Source organism: Citrus clementina, unplaced genomic scaffold (genome assembly GCF_000493195.1).
Source record: "Citrus clementina cultivar Clemenules unplaced genomic scaffold, Citrus_clementina_v1.0 scaffold_8, whole genome shotgun sequence".
NCBI classification, from domain to species: domain Eukaryota; kingdom Viridiplantae; phylum Streptophyta; class Magnoliopsida; order Sapindales; family Rutaceae; genus Citrus; species Citrus x clementina.
The window spans coordinates 17,895,646-17,903,065 of record NW_006262022.1 but is presented as its reverse complement, the minus strand read 5'-3'; the positions used below and the strand labels follow the sequence as shown (position 1 = coordinate 17,903,065).

Below are 7,420 nucleotides of genomic sequence, written 5' to 3'. Positions count from 1 at the left end.
GTGACGCCACAAAAATCATCCCGATCCGAGACCGAGCGCGCCCACACTTGCCACCGGAAGTTTTCTGTCCTGAAGCTGAGTCGACTCACCGAGTTGAACCAAGCTGAGCTGAACTGAACCAAGCCGACCAAGTTGAACCGAATCAAGTCGAACCGAGTCAACTCGAGCTGAACCAATTCGGACCGAACCAAGACTACCAAGCCGGTGTTGACCGTTGACCGACGTTGACCGTTGACCAGCGTTGACAGTTGACCGTTGACCAAAAGTTGACTCGAGTCCTTCCCAAGGTTTTTCGACGTGCCGGATCCATCTGTGCTTTCAGAATCTCCAAATTCTCACTCAATTTGTGAGTTATGGCAAACGGTGGTATGATGTCATTTCAAGTTCCACAATTAAAGGGAAGTAAGTTTGAAAATTGGAGTATTAAAATGAAGGCTCTATTGGGCGCACATGACGTATGGGATGTTGTGGAGAAAGGCTTTATTGTGCCAGAAAATGAAGCCACTTTAACTACGGCGCAGAAGGAGAATTTAAAAGACTTGAAGAAGAAAGAGAATAAAGCAAAGTATCTCATCTTTCAATCATTAGATGAAGATGCTTTTGAAAAAATTGCTGGTACAACCTCCTCAAAAGAAGCATGAGAGAAACTAGAGACCTCTTACAAAGGAGCGGAGCAAGTTAAGAAGGTTCGTCTCCAAACATTACGAGGAGAATTTGAGTCCTTACACATGAAGGCGTCGGAGTCAATTTCTGACTACTTTACTCGGGTTGTAACCGTTTCCAATGAATTAAAAAGAAATGGCGATGAGTTAAAAGAGGTAAGGATCATTGAAAAGATACTTCGATCGGTAGACTCGAAGTTTGACCATATTGTTGTGACAATTGAAGAAACAAGAGATCTGGAGGATATGACGATCGAACAACTTCAAGGAAGGTTGCAAGCCTATGAAGAAAAACAAAAAAAGAAGCAAGGAATCGAAGAACAACTTCTCAAGATGGAAGTCAATCCAAAGAAAAGAGAAGAAAGCTCCGACAACGAGAGAAGGCACTATGTCCGAGGACGAGGTAGAGGTCGTGGTCATGGACGAGGTTGGAATTTCAACAACAACAACTCCAATTATGCCAAAGGAGAAAGCTCAACCAGAGGACGAGGCAGAGGCAATCCAAGATTGAGGTATGACAAATCCCAAGTACAGTGCTATAATTGTCAAAAGTTTGGGCATTATGCTTCAGAATGCAGAGCTCCAAGCACCAGAATTGAAGAGAGAGTGAACTATGCTGAAGAGAAAATTGAAGAAAATGACACTTTTACTAGCACGCAATGACACAAGTGGAGGTCAAGAAAATACATGGTATCTTGACACATGTGCTAGCAATCATATGAGTGGAAATATAAGCATGTTCGTGCAACTAAGTGAATCTGTGAATGGCAGTGTCGCTTTTGGAGATGATTCAAAAGTACCAGTGAAGGGTAGAGGTAACATTCTTTTTCGTGCAAAAGATGGTAGCCACCAAATAATTTCGAATGTTTACTGTGTGCCCAATATGAAAAGCAACATTCTTAGTTTAGATTAACTTTTAGAAAAAGGCTATGATATTCACTTAAAAGATTATAGTCTTTTCCTAAGAGATGACAAAGGAAATCTAATTACAAAGGTGAAAATGTCGAAGAATAGAATGTTTCCATTAAATATTCAAAATGATGTTGCAAAATGTCTCAAAGCCTGTCACAAAGATCAATCCTGGACTTGGCATCTTCGATATGGGCATCTCAACTTTGGAGGACTGGAGCTACTATCTAAGAAGAACATGGTGAAAGGCTTACCATACATCAATCACCCTGATCAACTTTGTGAAGGATGTTTACTTGGCAAGCAGTTCAGAAAGAGCTTTCTAAATGAGTCAAACTCAAGAGCTCAGAAGCCACTCGAGCTCATTCATACTGATGTGTGCGGTCCATTCAAGCCAAACTCCCTTGGTAAAAGTAACTACTTCCTTATCTTCATAGATGATTTTTCAAGAAAAACTTGGGTGTATTTTTTGAAGCAAAAATCAGAAGTCTTTGAAGCTTTCAAGAAGTTTAAAGCTGCAGTTGAAAAAGAAAGTGGATACCAGATTAAAGCCATGAGATCTGATCGAGGTGGAGAGTTCACTTCCAAAGAATTTTTTGAGTTTTGTGAAGCAAATGGAATTCGACACCCTTTGACAGTTCCAAGATCCCCCCAACAAAATGGTGTTGCAGAAAGGAAGAACAGAACCATCCTTAAGATGGCAAGAAGCATGCTTAAGAGTAAGAGGCTACCTAAAGAATTTTGGGCTGAAGCAGTTGCATGTGCAGTCTATTTATCCAATCGATCTCCAATAAGAAGCGTGTGGGGCAAGACGCCACAAGAAGCTTGGAGTGGAAGAAAACCCGGCATCACCCATCTAAGAGTTTTCGGAAGCATTGCCCATGTACATGTACCAGACGAAAGTAGAGCCAAGCTGGATGACAAAAGTGAGAAGTTGTTAGAGTGCAATTTATGCACTAGTTTTGCATTGTTTACTTCCCTTAATATCGATGTTTTGCACTTAATAATAATGTTTTACTTGTGTTTTACTTTTGTAGGTGCAATTCTATTGATTGATGATAAAATTGAGCTAAAAGATGATGTTTAAGGAGGATTGTTCTCTTGGAGAAATTTCTGAGCGTCAGAAGAACTTTGTTGATAAGGCGTGGGCGCGTGCTGTCAACTGTGGACCTGCAGTTTTTAGTTTAACGTGTTTTGTATTTTTGGTTATTTTTGTAATTACGAATTTAATATTTCAGATATTAGTATTTTATTTTAAATAGAATTCTAAAAGAGAAGAGAGAGAGAGTATTTAAGAGAGGAATCTATTGTGAAAAAGGAGGGATTTTGGGGATTGGAGAAAAACAAAGAAACCCTAAATCTAACTTTTCTCTTCTCTCTATGAAGAACTAAACCTATTTTTCTGGTTGAAGGATAATAAAGCTTTGATTCATCACTACTGTGAGATCTTTCTTATACTTTAATTGTTTTATTACTTTTTGGGTATTTGTTTATTCTCTGAATTAGTTTCATGATTATGTTTGTTAATTAGGTAATTGGCCACTATTTAATTATCAACTTAATCTATTGTCAATTAAAGGATTCATCGTATGAAGAATTTAATGTTTGTGACAAATAACATAGCAGAGAGTTATGTTGTGAGAATAAACAATCTAATTTAAATGAATCATCATATGTGTTGATTAGGATTTGGGTCTCTCTGGTTTTTCAGGCTGTCAATTGATTAAATTCTATGATCGTATCTAGGGTTGTCTATTGATTAGGGAAATAACCAACGGTCGTACCTTGGTTATCGACTAGTTAAGGAGAGATTGGCTATTAGAGGGTCTCAGTAGCTATAACCGGTCTATTCATGAGTAATAATAATCTATATTTGAATCAATGATCAGTAGTCGAATCAAGCTGAGTTAATTCCTTCAACCAGAGCTTTCTCCAATTTGAATTACAACTTTAATTTGCATTCTTGTTATTTTAATTTGATTTTTATTATTGTCAACAATTCCCCTATTTTACGTTTTACGTTTCAAAAGGATTTAATTAATTACCGATCTCTGTGGACACGACCCTGCTCAATCACTATACACAATTTATTTAGAGTAGGAATTTACTTTTGTTGGCTTCAACACCCATCAAATTTTGGCGCCGTTGCCGGGGATTGGTGTCATTTATTTAATCCTTTTTACGTTTTACTTGGTGTATGGTTCGTTCTTATCGTACAGGTACACTTTCTTTTGATCCTGAAATTGAGAAGACAGCTCGCCAGCTGAGACAGCAGACGAAGCGAGCTAAGCAACGATCCTCATCGCCTTTGCTTTCTGAAACAGATACGGTGCCTGATTTAGTTGAATCATCTAGCGATTCAGAAGAACAAGTGATGGATAGACCTGCACCTGTAGAAAGAACTCTTAGAGAGTTAGCTGAACCAGACTTGAATCAACAACCACTCTGCATTCAATATGTAGACTTGGAGGTAAATTTTGAATTAAAGTCTGGTCTTATTCATTTATTACCCAAGTTTCATGGTTTTGCAGGTGAAGATCCTCATAAACATCTTAAGGAGTTTCATGTTGTGTGTTCAAGTATGAGACCACAAGGTGTGACTGAAGAGCAGATTAAGCTGCGTGCTTTTCCGTTCTCTGTAGATGGGCTAGCTAAAGATTGGTTGTACTACTTGCCTCCTGGATCAATTACAACGTGGAATGGTTTGAAGAAGCAGTTCCTTGAGAAGTACTTTCCTGCTTCAAGAGCTGCCAACATCAGAAAAGATATTTGTGGGATCAGACAACTTCCTGGGGAGACTTTATATGAGTATTGGGAGCGATTCAAACAATTGTGTGCCAGCTGTCCTCAGCATCAAATTTCTGATCAACTTCTTATTCAATATTTTTACGAAGGACTGTCATTGATGGATAGGAGTATGATAGATGCTGCTAGTGGAGGCGTGTTGGTGAACAAGACCCCTACTCAAGCAAGGGAGTTGATATCAAATATGGCTGCCAACGCACAACAATTTGGCAGCAGACAAGATGCCACTTCAAGAACGGTGAATGAGGTAAATATTTCTTCTGTTGAACAACGTTTAGATAAACTTACTTCTCTTGTGGAAAAGTTTGTTGTAGGTAATGTGCAACAGGTGAAGACTTGTGGCATTTGTTACAATATGGGTCATTCAACTGATATGTGTCCTACACTTCAAGAAGAACCCGCTGAACAAGCCAATGCAGTTGGAGGATTTCCAGGCATGCCTCAGAGGAGGTATGATCCTTATGCACAAACATACAATCCGGGATGGAAGGATCATCCCAACTTCAGCTATGGAGTTAGGCCGTCAGGATTCCCACAACAGTATCCACCAAGACAACCAACACCTCCACAGTCAAACTCTAAGTCAGGTATATCTCTTGAAGAAATTGTTAAATCACTTGCAACTAACACTCAACAATTTCAGCAGGCAACTACAGTAAGCATTCAGAACTTGGAGAACCAAATGAGTCAATTGGCGACTACAGTGAGCTGTCTGGAGTCTCAAGTATTAGGGAGATTGCCTTCACAATCTGAGGTGAATCCAAAGCAAAACGTTAGTGCTGTCATCCTTAGAAGTGGGACGGAGTTGCAAGAGCCTAGTAAGAAAGTGACAAAGCATGTAGAAGATGAGCTTGAGAAGAATGAATTAATGCCTCAATCTCAAGATGCACAACCCACCAAAGCGAAATCCCTACCTATTGTGATACCTCCTCCTTTTCCAAGCCGATTTGCAAAATCCAAGAAGGAGGAACAAGAGAAAGACATCCTTGAGACATTTCGCAAGGTTGAGGTAAATATTCCTTTATTAGATGCTATAAAACAAATACCTCGATATGCTAAAGTCCTTAAGGAACTGTGCACCTCCAAAAGAAAATTAAGAGGAGATGAAAAAGTTCACATGGGGGAGAATGTTTCAGCAGTTCTCCAAAAGAAACTACCTCCTAAGTGCAAGGATCCAGGTATGTTTACTATCCCTTGTAAAATTGGTAGTGTTAGAGTTGAAAAGACTATGTTAGATCTAGGAGCTTCTATTAATGTCATGCCTCGTTCCATTTATTCATCTTTGAATGTTGGTCCATTAAAAGAAACTGGCGTGATAATTCAACTAGCTGATAGGTCTAATGCATATCCTGATGGGGTATTAGAAGATGTCTTAGTACAAGTTAATGAGTTGGTTTTTCCTGCTGATTTTTATGTACTTGATATGGAAGATGATAACTCCTCTAATTCTGTCCCAATTTTGCTAGGAAGACCTTTTCTTAAGACTGCTAGGACTAAAATGGATGTACATAAAGGGACTCTCACTATGGAATTTGATGGAGAGGTTATAGAATTCAATATGAATGATGCCATGAAATATCCTAGTGAGGAACATTCAGTATTTTCTGTGGATGTTATTAACCCTATAGTGCAGGAAGTTTGTTACAAGGAAAAAACGAAGACATTTCATGATAGAATGATTTTGAGAAAAGAGTTCTCTGTTGGTCAAAAAGTTCTTCTTTTTCATTCTAAGCTTAAACTTTTTCCGGGTAAATTACGATCTTGCTGGGTTGGACCTTTTATTGTTACTAATGTTTTTCCTCATGGTGCAGTTGAGATTCGGAGTCCAACCTCTGACAAAGTTTTTAAGGTTAACGGTCATCGCTTAAAACCTTTTTATGAAGGTTTTTCGGTAAATATTGTGGAGGATGTGGCTCTTGAGAGTCCCAATTATGGAGATTGATGCATAAATGTGTCTAGCCAAAGACATAAAACAAAGGCGCTTTTTGGGAGGCAACCCAAATGATTTGTTTATTTTGGTTTTTGTTATATCTTCTTTTAATTTTGATTCAAAAAAAAAAAAAAAAAAAATTTGCTTGTTTTGGTCAGAAGAAAATTTTTGATAAGGCGTGCCCACGTCTTAGCTAATAAGTACTTCTGTAATTTTTAAAGTAACATAGTTTTAAGGCGTGCCCACGTACTTAATAGAAAAGTACTTCTGAAATTTAATGTGTTTGCTTATTTTGGTCAGAAGAAAATTTTTTATAAGGCGTGCCCACGTACTTATTAGAAAAGTACTTCTGAAATTTTTAGTGTCTCAAAGTGATTCATCACTAAAAAAAATTTTATTTATTTATTTTTTTTTCTTTTTTCTTTTTTCGTTCCTTTCTTTCTTTTTATTTTTTTATTTATTTAAAAAAAAAACCAAAAATCGAAAATCACTGTTCACTATTCACTGTTCACAAAATCCCTAATTTTCCAGAACTTGTTTTCTTCTCCAGCCGCTTGCAGCACACCAGCAGCAAACCAGCCCGCCGGAAAACGCACCATCCCGTGAGCGCAGCACCAGCATCCCGTGTCTCGCAGCCCAGCAGCGCGCAACGAAGTCCCACCAGCGAAAGCAGCCGCGCGCAACGCAGCAAGCTCCAGCCGAGCAGCAATCGCAACGCAACCAGCCTACGACCTGCATTCCAGGCGCGTGAATCGAAATCCGTGACAAGATGGAGCAGAATTTGGCCGCATACTTCAAGAGTGTGGGATTTATCCCACGTTCCCGCCAAACCCATAGACGTTATGAGGATCAAAGCTCACAATTCAGGGAAGTTTTTGCCTTTAATCTTTTATCCTTACGCTTTAATTTTTATGTGAGCTTTGATTATCTTACATTGGGGACAATGTAAGTTATTGGTGTGGGGGAGGGATTTTTGCATTATTGATGCCTGGAATTATTATTTTCACTCTACTCATCTATTTTCATTCTACTCATCCTTAAATGATTTTGGAGTTAGTATGCTTCATATATTATTATTTTTCTTTTCTTTTCTTTCTCATTACTTTTTTCCCAT

At 38.5% G+C, this 7,420-nt stretch overlaps 1 pseudogene; it reads left to right on the top strand.

Moving 5' to 3' along the window:
- Positions 1–353: 353 nt before the first annotated feature.
- On the top strand, positions 354–6,318 carry LOC112096433 (annotated as a pseudogene).
- The last annotated feature ends 1,102 nt before the right edge of the window (positions 6,319–7,420 follow it).